We start from the raw sequence: 14,683 nt of genomic DNA on the forward strand, positions 1-14,683 counted from the left end.
GAATATTCGAATAATTAATTCTCTTTGAAAAATGTAGTGCCTGAAGAAGCATACATGCAAAACTACTTGCACATAATTTTCGGGGTTTGTGTTGTTTTTGTAATCCCAATTTTACGGCTAAGCAGAAGCTGACAGTCTCCGATTTGTGCATTTTATAACGCCGTTCTCATTTTTCAAAACCAGTACAGACGGGTTTTGTAAATTGCGTTTCTTCTAACATTGCGCATGTCGTCCTGTAACTGTCGAGGACCAGTCACGTGATCAACATTGAAGTAATTTACCAAGATGAGCAAATATTGTTATCTTAGTTTAAAAATTTAGGAGATTCTACCTACCAAGTCAACGGGGTAAAATGACTAAATACGATAATATATAAGCAATCGAAATAGGTCAGGAAATCCAACCTTAGATAGAGAGACGCTGCCATTTCTAATTATTATTCGTAATTTGTACTATTTTACAGGATGTTCTGTTTACACTGCGTTGATCTAATATCCCTCACACAACGCCTTGATAGAATCGAAACAATATTGTATTTACATAATCCAGTTGAAGTCGTATCCAATGTATCTCCACGGTCCTGTGTCCATTAGTTTAATGTAAGAATACAGCCGTGCTATATAGGTCATAAAGTTATGTTTGCAGAGGAAATCTATTGGCTTGCGATACGGAAGTCATTATAACCCGTAATGATGCTATTATCTTTGGTTTCAATTTGCACGTGCTTTTGTTCCGCTAATATTGATGTTCTTGCATGGGATGTTAATGAAGATCGGAATAATTTAAATATAATAATATATTTACAATCAAGTATCAATAAAAGATGTAATAGTAAAAAATTGCATATTTTCATTAACATTTATTTATTTATAGCATTTCAACATATTGGCTAGTCACTATGTCACCCTCGAAGGAGAATTACGGGTAATATAGTGAAAGCAGTTTCACCCGTAGTGCTGTAAAAAGAAGTTCTGTACCAGAAGCGACTATTAGATCCAGAATTTTATAAGAAGCTAATTCAACCATTACCTTTTAACAGGTCAGTAGTGAATGGGGCCACCCTAGCGTCAATGGGAATTAGCATTACAGAGACCCCTGGGCCACTCTAGCCTCAATGGAAAATTAACATGGAGAAAAATCGTGGGCCACTCTAGCCTCAAGGGGAATTTAACATGGGAAATAGTCTTGGGCTACTCTAGCCTCAAGGGGAATTGAACATGGAGAAAAAACCCTGGGCCACTCTAGCCTCAAGGGGAATTGAACATGGGATTTTTTTTTTTAATTTTTTTAAAATTTAAATTTAAATTTAAATTTAAAAAAGAGGTAGGCAATTGAATAAAGTCATTCTCTTTTCGAGAAATATGGATGGCCCTGAAAAGGGCCTTTGGGTTTATGTTAATGTATCCATTAACATAAAGGGCACCGCATTGGTCTTCTTCTTGTCCTTAGGCTGCGTTTCACTGTAGGACCGTAAATCAGGACTCTTTTGAGGCATCCTTGTCTTTCTACGTAGATCCTACGTATCCACAGACTGGTGTTTGTCCTGTGGACAACGGTCCACTTGGATCGGACATACATGGGTATGTCCGTCCGGAACATCATGGAAGACACAAGCGTAGAAGATTGCACATCGGTCCACATCTTGAAGCGACGAGAACAAGTGAATCAATGCACTGAACTGCGCTTATTTATAGGTAGAGGTAGGATTGAAACGGATTGAGTTCATTCACCAATCCAAACACGCGTTACAAAATTCAGTCAGCCCGCATCCAATCCGAAGAGATTAGTCTGTGACGTCAGTTGGTCTATATAGATTCGCTAGCGCTTGTGTGCAGTCAATCTATGCGACAGTGATTCAGCATGACGGAAATTCAGAAAACGATCCATTGGGGTGCACCAGCAGGGGAGACCGCCCAAGGGAACCCGGACTTACTTTCAGAAGAGGTACATTGGGATTTTGTGGATTTTCTTACCTCGCAAGAATTTGTTCCGGAACCTTCGTCTCATTCTTCATTACCGCAAGTGGAGAATTTTAGACAGAGACAGAAAGAAGAATTGGAGAAATTTATGCAACGACAAAAGGAAGCGGAACAAGCTTTTCTCCTACAGCAACAGCAACAGCAACAAGAAGAGGTAAGAAAAAAACAACAGCAACAACAGCAAGAAGAAGTAGCAGCAAAGAAACAAGAGGGTGAAAATCAAACGGCTACGGTACTGTTGGACATTTTAGCGGAGTTAAGAAGTCTGAAACAAATGTATCAGACTTCTTTATCACGACCGAAGAGAATACGACCTTCCCTAGCTAAACACGCCAACCCTGTGACTAAGCCTATCGTACCACCCTTAGTGATTTCAACCCAATCATCAGAAGTAGGCCTTGGCCGTGGCAAAGGCTTAAGGCAGTTAAAGTTGATTGGTTAAACTCACTCCTACACCATAAAGAAAAAAGGCCCTTTTCAGGGCCACCCACATTTCTCGAAAAGAAATACAATTTCAATTTGCCAATAACTCAAAAATAAACCCCACCCATTTTACCCTTATAGTACGTGTCTGTGTATGAGTGCGTGAGTGTAGCTTCTTATTTTAAAATCAAAACTCAAAGACACTTACCTTATATCATTAATTTATTCTTTTCTCCATTTTTTACAATCCAATTCACAATTCACAACAGAACACTTTAATTAAAAGTTCATTGACTTCTTCTTTCTCCTTGTTTAGTCTCTCTGTTTTTTTGAATTTCTTCACCGTTTTTTCCTCATTTTCTTCCCTTCTTCTTTTCTTCTCCTGTTTCTTTGCCTCTTTTAAATAGAATTGTCTTCTTTCTTCCTCTTCTTCCTCTGAAGAATACCTCTCTTCTTGCGAAGAATCTCTCTCTTCTTCCGAAGAATCCCTCTCTTCTTCTGAAGAATCCTTCCTTTCTTCTGACTCCTCTTGTTTCTGTTTTGGGCAATCTGGAGACCAATGTCCTTTTTCTTTACAATAATAACAGGTATCTTGACTTTTGTCTTTTTTAGCCCCTGTTTTTTTCTTTTTTGACGGACTGGACACTCTGAAGACCAATGCCCTTTCTTCTAACAGATATAGCAAGTATCCTGACTTTTATCTCGAAAGGAAGGAGAGTAGTCCGTAGGCTGGTCTGAAGAGAATTTTCTAATGACCCCTCGCAAAGCTCTGACGAAACGTTCCATCTGGGTAGTCTCTTCCATCGTTGTGCTCGGTTTGAGAGTGAAATGAATAGTGAAAGGACAAGACACACACCCTTTTATATACGCTGGTTTGTCATGACTATAAATTAGTCTATGGTGTTTAAACTTGAGTCATTTGACGTTTTTCACTCAAGATGAAACGATCCTATTCATTCGAGAAGAAAGAAGAAGAAGAAGAAAGTAAGAGGCAGAAACGTGATCTATCGCCTCGTACCAGGGCTGAAATCTTGGCACAAATTCATGCCAGTGATTTTGAAGAGGACATGAGTGAACCAGAATCAGAACCCTCTAAACCAAGTTCACCACCCTTAGTCAACCCTGAAAAGTACTATTCCATTCGAGAGACGGAAAAGCGTTCCTCTAGAAAATTTAGAACCACGGCTTACACCTACACGGTGAAGTTTAAAGATTTCAAGGCCGACGTACCATTGGAGAAAGCAGAAGGGTTTATCACCGAGATGTGGGATTCTTTGCTCACCGCACTCAAGCGACAATGTCAACCCAAAGAAGACGATCGCTTGACACTATCCATAGATCACGACGGTTTGAAATCCCCTGTTTAGATCGAGTTTAGCAGACCCGCAGAACTAACCCCTTCCAAAGTCATGGACACGTACAACAATCTAATGACCAGTTTGACATCACCGATGGTAAAGCCACACTGAAAATGGCCCACGTCTCTCCTCCTCAAGGGACTGGACGCAAAAAGATGTTATTGGTGGACGACCTTCGCAACACCAAAACAAGTCTCGTCCGAATTAACAACCCTCAAGACCAGATGTGTTTAGCTCGAGCCATCGTGGTGGGACGAACCTATGCCAACAAGAACGACACGGTAGAATGGAAAAGAGCCTGGAAAACTATTCGACAATCGGACCGAGCCAAATAACGAAACGAAGCAGAACTCCTGTTGCAACAAGCTGGCCTGTCCAAAGACACACCCTCTGGCATTCCTGAGATGCAAAAATTGCAAGATGCCCTAGCTCCACGATACACCTTGAAAGTGCACCCTCAAGAAATGCGCGGACCTCTGTTGTTTCGAGGCCAAGACTTTAAGGACGGAAAATACATTCATGTTTATTATCACGATGACCGTTTCGATACCATTACCACTATCACCGGATTCCTGGGATACAGATATTACTGTGAGAAATGTGATTATGGTTATAACAATCGAGAGCAACACAAGCATTGTGGATGGAAATGCCCAGGATGTTTGGCCTCTCCACCCTGTCTGAGCGAAGACCCAGTGCCTTGTTCGACTTGTCTGCTCACGTTTGTCAGCCCTACCTGTTACCTACCTGTTGAAAACACAAGGTTCACAGAAGAAATGTGCTTGTCAACTCTTGAGATTGTGCCCTACGTGTAGACAAGGCATACGTACCAACAGTACCAAGGCACACGTATGTCGAGGAAAGAAAAAATGTCACATTTGTCACCACATCGTCGACTTGGAACACCAATGCTACGTGCAAAAATACCAACCCCCACCAGAGAAAGAGGACGGTCACAAGAAGAAAAGCAATTTCATCTTTTTCGATTTCGAATGCATGCAAGAGACCGGCATTAACATTCCTAATTTCTGCGTGGCTCATCGAGCGTGCGAGAAGTGCATTCAAGAACCTATCTTCAGTCATTGCCCTCACGGCAGCAAGATTCCTGGAGGGCGTGAAAATCTTTCGAGGACCGAACACGTTAGCCGATTTTGCCCAATGGGTCTTAGATCCCATCGACAAGACGTGGAGCCAAGAGGACATCGAACGTTACGGAGATTGTCATCGTCATGCCACAGTGATGGCTCACAATTTCTCCGGATACGATGGACAGTTTCTTCTCAGATACTATACGGAACAAGGCACCGAGCGTCTTAAAGTGACTTTGAATGGAGCCAAAATCATTTTCATGCAAGTGGGACAAGTACAGTTTAAAGATTCGATGAGTTACTTGGCCATGCCTTTGAGTCGAATGCCTAAAACGTTTGGAATGACAGAAATGGCTAAAGGGTGCTTTCCTCACTTTTTCAATACGGAAGCCAATCAACATGCCGTTCTACCCCATTTACCTGAGGTCGCTTTGGTCCAACTGGGCGATCCCCGCATCGACACTCAAACCAAAAAACGAATCATTTTGAAACCTGGACGGAGCGGTACTAAAGGAGGGGTCATCATTCGCTCACTCTTAAGATGGGATCCTAATGCCCCCAAAGTTATACCCAAGAAAAAAGTCCAACGAAGCCCCAAGAAGAAAAAGACCAGGTCCCCAAGGAGAACTTCTCCAGTGGCAGGACCCTCCTCTTACCAGACACCACCCCGCAAAAAGAAAAGAAGCCCCCAGAAAAAGAAACAGAGAAAAAGTGCCCAGAAAAAGAAAAGTCCACAGAAAACTAGTCGCAAGAGAGGCACTTCGGCCAGGACGCAACCTTACACTCGCAAACCACGACCTGCCACGGCGGTGACTGAGTCTCCGGCAGCCTCACGTTTGTCCACTTCTCCGTTAATGACACCCAGAACTGAAGAGTACTTGGAGACGTTGATCACACCAAGAACTTCTCCGTTGATGACCCCCAAAAGTACTTTCCCAGTGGCAGGACCTTCCAATTTAGTGGCAGTGGCTGCTGCTCACAAAGTACCTTCTCCCAAAATCAAAGTTCAAGAAAGATCGGGCATGTTACAAAGTTTACTGGATTTGTCCAAGCAAGAACTGGCTCGATTTAGTCCGTTACGTACCCCTGCACGACGTGTCATGCCTGTCCTCAAACTAATACGACGTAAAGACAATCAGTGGCGACGCGTTCCAGTATGAAAAAGGCCTGTGACCAAGTTGGGTATCAGTGTTTTTTGGTGCTCCTGAAGACTCAAAGATGTCACCCTCCAGAAAACCCCAAGGAAAAAAAAAGGAAAGGACTGCCACCACGTTTAGCCAAACATGGGGACATGTTATCTGTCCTGTCCAAAGCTTCTCCACCCCTACGAAAAAACTCATTCAAACAGCCTCCAAAGAGGTCATCGATACCGTGTGCGAATGTTGTTTGAACGTTTTGAAAGGCACGATCCCTTTGTCCAAACACCAGAAACAATGCTTAGGCAAACATCGTCACGTTCTTCGCCAAATGGTTCAAAAGAAAATTCCCATTCGTCAAAAAAAGAAGATGTTAGTGCAACGTGGAGGTATTTTACCTCTCTTGTTAGACCCCATACTGAAAGGAGTCTTGGGAACCATGTTGGGAGGACTGGTGGGAGCAAGATAAAAAGGCCTCGGAAGTTACAAGATCTCAGAATCGACCCCTGACAACCCCATGGAAGGACGAAAACTAGCTTTAGTGCCTTACAAACGATGGATGGAATACCATCGGTGGCAAGAACAACACACCCCGCATTTACCTCCCAATCCCAGTTTGAGCGAGATGTCCCAGTTACAACACGAATTGCAGTCCTTGATGGATCGCCAAGATTTGTCCGAAACAGAAAAATCGCAAAAGTACGGTCAACTCTTGCAACGACTGCAACTCTTTCACCAGAAAGCTTTAGACGAAACAGCTCTACCCACTCTGAAAGATTTTAAGACCTTGATGAAAAGTCCAGCACCATCACCAGTACCAGTACCAGTACCAGTGACCAAGACAGAAAAAGGAAAAGAAGAAGAAGAAGAAGGGTTTCAAACTCCACCAGAAAAAGTACGCAAGTTAACAACACCACCTACCTCCAGAATTGGATGGATTAAAAAGATGATGGCCACCCCTTCTTCATCACAAGAGAAAAAGAAAGTGAAGACAGAAGTGAAACAAGAACCGATATCCCCCGCTCAGACATCCTCCTCCTCTTCAACACCTATTGCCGGTCGCACACGCAAAGCATTGCAATCCAAGAAAATACCCCAAGAGAAAAAGAGTAGCATCCTCCAAGAGTGGGTGCCTTATTAACACACCAACCAACACAAAAAAATGGAAAAAGTCTTAGCCAGCATTTACTACGATCCCTCCCATCCTGCAGGTTACGCAGGAGTTCAAAAATTGTATCGTGCTGCCAAAACGCGACTGAAAAGTCTCCGTTTACCTCAAGTGCAACGATGGTTACAAGAACAAGCTACCTACACTTTACACAAACCCATTCGACGCAAGTTTGCCAGAAGTCGCACCCGAGTGGAAGGCATCGATCATCAATGGCAAGCCGATTTAGCCGATGTCTCTCATTTGGCCAGCTACAATCGTGGCTACAAATATTTGTTTTGTGTCATCGACGTCTTTTCCAAATTTGCTTGGGTCGTACCCTTGACTTCCAAATCGAGCAGCGAGTTAGTGCGAGCCCTGCAACGGGTGTTGAAACAAAGCGGTCGTCAGCCACTTCGATGGCAAACGGACAAAGGTACCGAATTTCTGAACCAAGCTTTCCAAAAAGAATTAAAGAAACGTGACATTCATTTTTTTACCACCGAGAATCCCGAAACCAAAGCCAGCATCGTGGAACGTTTTCAACTCACTTTGAAAGAACGCATGTGGAAATATTTTACGCATCACCACACTCTGAAGTACATCGACATCTTACCGCACTTGGTGCAAGCGTACAACCAATCTTACCATCGAAGCATTGGACGTGCCCCGCAAGACGTGACTCCCGACAACGAAGTGTTGGTGTTTGAGCCCCTGTTTGGTACGTCCCCGACGAGGGCTGTCCCCAAGAAAAGTGGAGAGTTGTCCGTAGGAGATTGGGTGCGCATTGGCAAAACCAAACGCACTTTCGACAAAGGTTACTTACCTAACTGGACGACCGAATTGTTTCGCGTCACTGGACGAGTGCATGGCCGTCATCCTGCCGTCTATAAATTGGAAGACATGAACGGAGAAGTGCTCAAAGGAACGTTTTATTTGCCCGAGTTACAACGTGTCACCAAAAAAGAAGACGACGTGTACGACATCGAAAGCATTCTCGAACGCAGAACCCGTAAAGTGGGCAAACGACGTGTCAAAGAAGTCAAAGTACGTTGGAAAGGATATCCACCCAGTTTTGATTCTTGGATCGACGCTTCGCAAGTCATCGACTATAAAAAGAAGTGACCATCATGCCCTTTCACACAGCAGACGCAGCTACGTCGACCACTCCTCCTTCACCTAGTTCTTCTGTGCAAGATTTACAAAAACAACCCTTGTGGGTGTGGTGTGGAGAACGTGTGCCTAAAACGCAAATCGTCTTTTTCTGCCAAATCTTCGTGGTGTATTGTGTCATCGGGGCAGCCATCGCCAATTTGAGTTTGCAACAAGGAGACAAACAATTGTGGACCATTTTATTGAGCAGTTGCATCGGTTACCTGCTTCCCAATCCCTCCCTGAAATTCTCTTCCAACGGGAACCTTGTGTCCAGTGCCAGTGCCAGTCACCACTCCAATCACCACAATCAGAACCCCATTTTGGGCGGAGACACGCCTCTGACGTCCAGTAACCCCTCGGACAGCCACAGAACTCTGGAATTATGAGTCACCAAAACCAATTTTACTTACCCTTACCCAGTGACAGTTCCATGGAGGTGTTTCCCCACAACACGTTGTGCTGTTACACGGCCAAATTACCTCAGGCCATCCCCTTAGATCACGAAGCCCATTGGGAAGTGGCTTTAGTAGAAATGATTCACCCGACCCAAGTCCTCAATGTCCTTCCCAATCAAAATTTTTTTGATGTGGAAGTTCATGACGAACAATTGCAACAGTGGATGGATAGCAATGTCAAAGATGACAAGAAAACCCGTACACAAAAGTACACCACCTATCACTTGTTCATTTCCCCAGGCTATTATTTTAGTGGTCAACATTTGGTCAGCACCATAGCCTCCAGGTTTAATGTCGTGTTTCTGAAAGCTTTGGAGCATGTTAACAAAAGTGTCACCATGGAGTACCACAAAACAGCTCGTCGCTTCTTGATGAAAGTTCAACGGAGTAAAATCCTGTCCATTTTATTTTGTCCTGAATTGTATGACATGTTGGGCGGAGACATGAACCTGAGAATGAGCATGATGAAGAAAAGCGAATTACCCGTCGTTTACGACAACGAGTCTTTTAGCAAGTTATTTCGTGCCCCGGTAGAACTGAACCAAGGACTGAATTTGATGTTTGTGTACTCCGATGTGGTGGAGTATAACGTGGTGGGACACACCTCCGTACCGTTACTGCGTGTCATTCCTTTCAAAGTGGATTCTGCCACGAACGCTGACGAGGAAGGTGGAAACACTTACCACGTCCACCGCGAATTTGTCCATCCTCACTATTTGCCGGTCAGCAAGTCGTATTTGGACACGGTCAGCATTGCTATAAAAGGAGATTTGGGACAAAATATTCGATTCACCAAAGGAAAAGTCACGGTGAAACTCCATTTTCGAAAACGGTTTTCTCACGATTCGTAAGTCATGTATCCAGTGTACCGAGGGGTTGCTCGACAGCGAGGACACGGTTTAGGAGATATGTTAAAATCGGCCTTTTGTTCGGTGGCCCCGGTGTTGAAACCGATGGTGACACGCGGATTGCACGCCTTGAAAGATGCGGCACTGACGCAAGGCAAAGAATTTCTCCAAAATGTCATCATCGACAAACAAAACCCTAAAGAAGCCTTCATGAGGGCAGGCAAAAATGTCTTGCTGCAAACGGGCAAAGACATTTTGGGTCACCGAGAAACACCTATAAATGCCCTGCACGCTACCGAGTCAGGCATTCAGCAAGGACAAGGCAGAAAGAGACGACGAGGAAAACACCCTTTCACCAGACTTCAAGCTAGAAAGGCCAAGAAAAGAAGAACCGTTCGAGACTTAGACGTTTTCGATTATTGAGAAAGAACAAAAAAAAAATGATGCACCGAGAGTCTTGCGCTTGTTCCAAGACGGAACTGGATCTGTTTGCCATGCCCCCCACGATGATGACCATGCAAGAATCCCAGTGGGTGGAATTTCATCCCGTCTCCTCATTGGCCGATTCCGCTCCCATCGAGTTTGAAATCAAAGAACAGCCCGAAGATTACATCGATCTGAATAGCAGTTACTTGTACCTGAAAGTCAAAATTCTAGATAAGACTGGAGGTGCTATAGACGATGAAGCAGTAGCTCCCGTCAACAATTTCATGCATTCCTTGTTCAGTGGAGTGGACTTGTACTTGAATAACAAACTGGTCAGTAGCAGCATGGATACTTACCCTTATCGTGCCTACCTGGAAAATCTCTTGACGTACGGAATAGATGCCAAGAACACTCATCTCAATGCCTGTGTGGTAATGGGAAGCTGACGAACCTACCAAGTTTGAAATATTGGAAACTGATGAAAAGAAAGACAACAATGATGGATTTCTAGAACGAAGAAAGAGAATCACGGGAGTCGACACAAGTTTAGAACTGATGGATCGTTTGCATTTGGACATGTGGTTGCAAGAAAAGTATTTGCTGAACGGGGTGGATGTCCGCCTGAGACTGAATCGTAGCAGTGCCGCTTTCCATTTATTGGCTGATAGTGACGGTTACAAAACCAAAATCCTAGAAGCCAGACTCTACGTACGCCGTGTGGAAGTGTTACTTAAAGTGGGAAACGACATCAATCAGACGTTGAGCAGAACGACTGCCAAGTATCCCATACGACGCGTGGAAGTGAAAACCTTCACCATTCCCAAGGGACAGCGATCCATGATCGAAAATCATCTGTTCCAAGGACAGTTACCCAAACGTTTGATCGTTGGTATCGTCGAGAATACAGCCTTCAACGGAGCTGCCGAAAAAAATCCTTTCTACTTTCAACACTTTGGCGTGCCCAAAATCGAAGTCAGTCGCGATGGCAAAACCTTGTGTACCCGACCTTTCGAACCTGACTTTACCAAGAAGAATTACTTGAGATCGTACTTGTCCCTGTACGAAGCCACCGGCCAGTTAGGAACCAACACCAGTCACGGCATTACGTAGGAAGATTATGCAGGAGGCTATGCTTTGTGGGCTTTCGATTTCACTCCAGACCAAGGCAGCGACGAGGGACATTTCCACCCTATAAAATCCGGCCACATTCGTGTGGAAATTCAGTTTAAAGACCGAGACCCTGATGAAACGGTGAACGTCATCCTGTATGCAGAATTCGATAATACGATAGAAATCAACAGTTTGAGAGAAGTCATCCTAGATTACTAGAAACCATGGAAGACTGTTATCCCTCTTTACCTAGTGGAGAAACTTTGGACATGAAATGTGAGGAGACCGTGGAAAAAGAAGAAGTGATCATGATGAAGTCAAGATGGCCAGAACAAGAAGCCCATTTAGTCTCCTGTTTTGCCAAACACTTGGTCGACAAAATGACGGAATTGATCAAGAAAAATTGCTATGGATGTCAAAACGATCATCCCAGTCAAATTCAACACGATAAATGCCTGATGTTGAGTCAAGAAGAAAAATTGAACGAGTATCTGGACGAAGCTTGGAGTCTCATCTCGAACAAAGACGTGTTGCACCAGTGGTATAAAGACTTGCGTAAACATTCTTGTCCACCATTAACCACTCAAGAGATCCATCGTATCGAAGCTCTCCTGAATCAGAGTGAGGAAACAGAACGAATAACCGTTTATTCGTCAGACATTTTCAAGCAAAAAGTCAGGATCGAATTGACGACTTATCATTACCTGTGAAGAAGAAAAAAAAAACACACACAAATCAATGGATACCTGGGAACTTTATTACCTTTTGAACCACAGTTCGTATACGGCTTCTTGGAATCCTGTCGTCTGTGCTAAAGATGAACTCCCTCATCGCAAACCTCAAGACCATCAAGCTTACGTGATCAACACGGACGACAGTCATCTCCCAGGAACCCACTGGGTAGCCGTCTACTTTCCTCAAGAAGGATGTGTGGAATATTTCGATTCGTACGGATTGCCCCCTTTGGAAGACGATATCATCGACTTTATGTGAAGAAATGCTCAGACCACCCGATTCAATAATGTGAAATTACAAGGCACAGATTCCTTGGTGTGTGGACAATATTGCGTGTATTTTCTGCATCATCGAAGCCTGGGCTATTCCTTAGAACATTTAGTGACTCATTTTGATCCTCGTTCTTCTTGAAGAAATGACGTGAAAGTAGATCGATGGTTTTGTGACCATTATGCTTATCTTTTGTCTCAAGCTAGGTAACGTAGTGTCCATCAATGGCCTAATGATTTCCAACAGTGGAAATCACAATTTCATTCACAACGTTGTCAGCCCTGTTTAAAGTAGATTGTGAATTGAGAAAAAAATGTTGGTGATTTGAAAAAATTGTTTGATGTTATAGTGTTGGATTATTGTTAAAAATGTTAGAGTTGTTGTTGGTTAGTGTTAAGTGATTTTTGAATAAAAATGTTGTGTTTTGAAAAAAATGCCTTTGTCTTTTTTTTAGCTATAAGAATGTTGGATTGATGCTCTTTGACTTCTTACTATCCCTCTCATGACACTCACTGTACATTGCGTCTCGAAAACCGTGTGGGGGATGTTTTCCTTCACGTCCGCGCTTTGACTTTAAGAACCGGTTTGTTTCCAGTCTAACCATCCATTGTCGACTCATCCTCCTAAGAAGATGTGTTCCAAACTAGCTAAGCTCAACGAAGCCTACGTGAATTTGCATAGGGTCAGACACAGTCTGATACCGAAGCCAGAAGAAATAGAGAATGTGAGAATGTTAAAAATCACTGAAGACCTGATAGAAGAGCTTTTCAGGGAAGAAATGAACAGGGAAAAAGAAGAATGGACAGAGAAGTACAGACTTCAGAGACAGCAGCAACAGCAGCAGCAACAAGAACCTGAAGCTGACAGAGGCTTTGTCGACTGTCGTATCGACACCAAAGAGTTCTTCTTCTCTTTCCGAAGAAGCAGACCTATCGCCAGAAAGTCTATCCTCAGAGGACATCGCATTCTTAGAAACTAAAAGATTGCCATAGCAAACAAAAAAAAAACAGCCCTTTTCAGGGCTACCCAATACTCTAGAAAAGAAATAACTATCCATTTGCCAATGTGTGTAGGTAGAGTAGTGTGAAAATAAACACTAACTCTTTTTAAAAAAATGTGAGGATATGTGTTTGTGAGTTTGTGTGTTTGTAAGTGATCAAGTACGTTGGTGTGGATAGTAGATTAAAATGATATCTTTATTTGGTGTTTGAGGTGTAGATTTCGGGGTTAGATTGGATTGCTTTGAGTATGTGGATAGTCAATTGAAGTGATTTATAAAAATTTTTAAAATAGTGATGGGTAGAATAAAAAAGTGAGTGTTTCTTTTAGGTCCGCGCGTTGTTGGTTTTTTTTGGTCATGATCTAGGTAAGATCAATTTTATGTTTTTAGGGGGATGTTTTCCTTCACGTACGCGCTTTCACTATAAATTGAAACTCGTTCGGCAGTCTAGCTACCCTTGTTGATTGATCAACACAAGAATGAATAGTAGCAGAATAAGCAAACTTCTTGAACTCCAGATACATCTGGAATATGTCAGGCGCCTGGTAAATGAACTGGCTGCGGAGGCTATAATAGAAGAAGAAAGAATAAAGAAGGAAGAGGAGGAGAGAAGACAGAGGGAAGAGGAGGAAAAGAAAAGAGAAGAGAGGATGTCGTTCAATATTCCCGAGACAGAGGATTGGGGTGCTGAAGCGAATCATCCTCCCTCTTCGCTCCCCAGAAGAAAGGTGAAAGGAGACTGGGGAAGAAGATGCGTGTGTGGCGCCAGGCCAGGAAGGTGCAATCATTAGATAGTTGCATCTGGAGTTAAAAAAAAAACAGCCCTTTTCAGGGCTACCCAATACTCTAGAAAAGAAATAACTATCGATTTGCCAATGTGTGTGTGTGTGTGTGTGTAGGTAGAGTAGTGTGATTATAAACACTAACTCTTTTTTCATAGTGCGAGGGTATGTGTTTGTGTGTTTGTGTTTGTAACTGCTCACGTAAGTTTGTGTGAATGGTAGATTATGGGTTTCTTTATTGTTTCTTAGCGTATGTGAAGAGTATAGTCTGGATTTTGTAACCGCTCACGTACGATTGTGTGGATAGTAGATTATGGATTTTGTTTATTGTTTCTTAGCGTATGTGGAGAGTATAGTTTGGGTTTTGTAACCGCTCACGTACGATTGTGTGGATAGTAGATTATGGATTTTGTTTTAATGATTTGCGTGTGTAAATAGTAGATTTGGGGTTTGTTTATTGTTGCTTCACTTATGTGGATAGTATATTATATGAAATGAGAAAAGTAGGGGATGTTTTCTTTCACGTCCGCACGATGTTAGGTCATGATCTAGGTAATATCAATTTTATGTTTTAGGGGGATGTTTTCCATCACGTACGCGCTTTCACTATAAGAATCCACAGTATTCGTCGTTCAAACCATTCTACAAAGAAGATGGCTTCTAACCAAATTGACAAAATGTAAACATTGCAAGACGTTTTGGACAATTTAGGAATAATGGAGCAGATGTTAATAAGACTCGTTGAAGACCACTATTCCTATAGTCCCCATC

General features: G+C 43.0%; 1 protein-coding gene across 3 annotated transcripts in view; it reads right to left on the minus strand.

Annotated features, from left to right (window-relative positions):
* The window catches only part of LOC149788613 (globin-like), a 97,240-nt gene that overhangs the window by 66,417 nt on the left and 16,140 nt on the right, over window positions 1–14,683 (minus strand). The window lies entirely within an intron of this gene.

This window comes from Sinohyriopsis cumingii, chromosome 11 (assembly GCF_028554795.1).
Source record: "Sinohyriopsis cumingii isolate HCF-2022 chromosome 11, ASM2855479v2, whole genome shotgun sequence".
In the NCBI taxonomy this organism is placed as follows: domain Eukaryota; kingdom Metazoa; phylum Mollusca; class Bivalvia; order Unionida; family Unionidae; genus Sinohyriopsis; species Sinohyriopsis cumingii.